Source organism: Quercus lobata, chromosome 11 (genome assembly GCF_001633185.2).
Source record: "Quercus lobata isolate SW786 chromosome 11, ValleyOak3.0 Primary Assembly, whole genome shotgun sequence".
Taxonomy (NCBI): domain Eukaryota; kingdom Viridiplantae; phylum Streptophyta; class Magnoliopsida; order Fagales; family Fagaceae; genus Quercus; species Quercus lobata.
In genome coordinates, this window is record NC_044914.1 from 29,096,873 (window position 1) to 29,100,063 (window position 3,191).

Sequence of the window (3,191 nt, forward strand, 5' to 3'; positions counted from 1 at the left end):
AATTTTCAAAATAGGACTGGGTACCCAATGTTGACGATTTTGCAAATTGGCAGGTTGGTACCCAATCCTATTTTTTTCAGAACTACTTTGGGCTGCACGTGCTAGCCAATACCAACATAGTGATATACTTCTACTAGCTTTCACCCATAATATAAATCCCACATCTACAATAAAGTCCAATTGAGACACATATATATAGTCATGAAATAATGAAAAAATATTGTTACATGTCATAAAAATTGATCTTTCTCTTCTTCACTAATACTTCTAAATCGTCTTCTTTTTAGTCACAAAATTAAAACAACATATAAATTACATTCCCATAAAGATATTTGGACCCACCAGCCATCTAGGAGACTCTGGAACGAAGAATAATCCCATTAGTTGTACAAGACATGGAGTAGTACCTGAAAATGAAACCAATTTTATTGTTTTAACAGATTTCCCTTCAGATGACCATAATTTAGTGACTAGTGAAGGACCAAGAAACAAGTTACCTATTAATGCTAGGGTACGCCAGGTAATGATATTTCCGATGAAATACATTAGTGAAACACCACAAGCTAGGAGCAACTGCGCTCTTGACAAAGCATTGGTATGTTAACAATGAGTTGGAGATTGGTTTAAAGCCACAATGATTTCATTATACCTCGTTAGCTGATGCAAATGGTCCCCTAAGATTTGTAGGTGTTACTTCTGCAATGTGTACCTGTTTGGTATAAGAACTTGAGCATTATTTTGTGTCTTTTAAATAGATACATCAAATGTTAACACAAATAAATTACCACATAGGAAAAAATTCCAATGCCAATTCCCAATGAAAGTCTCCCAAGATCGAGCCACCAAATGTTCTATAACAAACAGTGAACTCCATTAGTGATTGAAACCCAACAGAGAAAATGTAGAATGAGTGATTCCCTTGACCTGATTCATGTTGATTTCGAATAATATCTTGGCCCTTCCACAACTTCCATGAAAATAACAAATGGAAGTAACTTGAAAAAAAAAAAAAGATAAAAAAAAGTAAGATATTAGGTATAATCAGAAGGTTTTCTTTTCAAAACTAGTTGGGAGTTGGAACTCATTCTAAGAATAGTTCCTTCCATAACATCCTGATGCTTCGTGTGACTTCATTGAGAAAATGCAAGACAAGGTGAATTGGGATTAAAAGTCAAGAATATTTAATTATCATCCTAGAAAATCAATATTAATCTTCTATATGTCCAGCGTTTACTAAGTGTAGAATTGTTACCATAACGAAAGGGAGTTACTAGCCTTCAAGGCAAAGCTATCAATAATATATTCAGTTATTTAATACTCCCTAATTTTTTTCTCAATTTGTTGATTGAAGGTTTTTTATTATAAATCCTGAGGCTCCTAAAAGATTCTAGGGTTATTACAAGTTATAGAAGTTGGTTAGAACTTACAACCCTTTCCACCACTTCCGGTTTGCCTTATTACTTGAACATATTGACAATCAAATGCAGCGTAACTGGAATGAAGGACAAGAGAGAGCACCTTTCCAAATGCAATGGCGAGCCACCCTACCAAGCTGAAGATTTCAGAGAACCACATTGCCTGCATTACAATAGTAAAAAGAAACACACACAAACAAAGTTTATAGATTTACAAGTTTATAGTGAGCCTTAAGATACAAAAAGGTGACAAAAGAAACTTACACCTTTCTGACCAAAAAGGTCTGCAATCCTTCCACTTACTAATCCACCAATCACTCCTCCAATAGTCAATGATGAACTAAAAACTGAATACTGCACAAGGCAGAAGAAATGTAAGATAAATGAGAGAGTTGATTGGCAACAAAATGAATTCCACTGAAACAAAGAAATGTGTCATTTCATTACAGTAAAGTTCAGCACAAAGAAAAAGTTTGGCCATACAATTCATCAAATAAAAAGGCATGCATGTTGATTTTAAACAGATACCCAAAACGAATGCAACCCAAATAGACAAAAACAAAAACAATTCTAATCCAATTTCTTTAGGCAAAACCCAATATAACCCAAATACCAAAAAATAAAAAATAAAAAACAAAAGAACCATCAGTCCGTGCTGACAGTGGAGGCAACCCACAGATTTCAATCTCTACCTTACAGACTCAGACTCTCTCTCAGTTGTATAGGTCTATATCATCAGTCCATTTTTTCCCGTTGTTAAAAAATAGAGAAAATGACATGGGATTAGGCAAAAATGGAACCAAATTATGATCTGTGAAACTTCAAAGTGGAAATATTAGAGAGAGAGAGCATTTACCTATAGTGTGTTAGCTGAAAATACCAAAAATGGAACCAAATCCCCTTTCTCTATGATCTATTTCTCTCTCCCTCTTTCAATATCTTCTCACCTTAGAAAGGAGAAACTTCAATTAAACTTACCTACACTAAGTTCCAAAATCACCAACACAACCTCACAAGTCACAGCACCCACACAATGAAACTAGTTAAGTTCTTCACAACACATTATTCACCAAAAACTAAAACCCAAATAAAAAACTTAGTGGGAACCACAAATTCAATGAATTCTAACCCATTCCCATTATCACTGACCCTCATGCAAGAAAAGAAAACAGTCTTATCCACCTACAGAAACAGATAGAGAACAGCCTCAGAAGAAAATCATAATCAAACGGCCCAAAGAAATTATTGACCTAGACCAGGTCAGTCAAGATGGAAGTCCTAGTTTTGAGTTCCGGAAGACTAAAAGAATAGTTGAATTATCAAATACTGCAAAGCACGAGAGGTTCTTCTGAAGTTGGATGTTTGTGAGGAGGAGATTGCGAAACTGACTAGGTGGCACCGTATTGCTATGATACGCAAACTTTCAAGTGAGCAAGCTGCATCGGGGATACAGATTGATCCCACAACTATCAGCAAGTATGCGCGTGGCCAGCAGATGTCATTTCTTCAACTGCAACAGCAGACAAGGGAGAAGTGTCAGGAGATTTGGGAACGACAAGTTCAGAGTCTTTCTGCCTTAGATCGTGAAAATGAGAGTGACTCTGAAGGAAATAGTGATCTTGATTCATTTGCTGGGGATTTAGAGAATCTTCTTGATGCAGAGGAATGTGAGGAAGAAGTAGGTAACTATGAGTCAAAGCATGACAAAGCAGATGGTGTTAAGGGGCTCAAAATGAGAAGGCGCCCATCCATAGCTCAGGCAGAAGAGGAAAATGA

The 3,191-nt window shown here is 36.1% G+C and overlaps 1 long non-coding RNA gene across 3 annotated transcripts; it reads right to left on the minus strand.

Annotated features, from left to right (window-relative positions):
* Positions 1–341: 341 nt before the first annotated feature.
* On the minus strand, positions 342–1,756 carry LOC115969372. 3 transcript variants are annotated; one of them, XR_004086956.1, is made up of 5 exons: positions 1,719–1,756; positions 1,519–1,578; positions 786–851; positions 498–696; positions 342–407 (listed from the first exon to the last, which is right to left on the minus strand). It is a non-coding gene; the product is annotated as an uncharacterized LOC115969372 (long non-coding RNA). The 3 variants fall into 3 exon arrangements; XR_004086954.1 differs by having other exon boundaries at positions 786–995; positions 1,428–1,578; XR_004086955.1 differs by lacking the exon at positions 1,719–1,756 and having other exon boundaries at positions 786–995; positions 1,519–1,623.
* Positions 1,757–3,191: the final 1,435 nt, after the last annotated feature.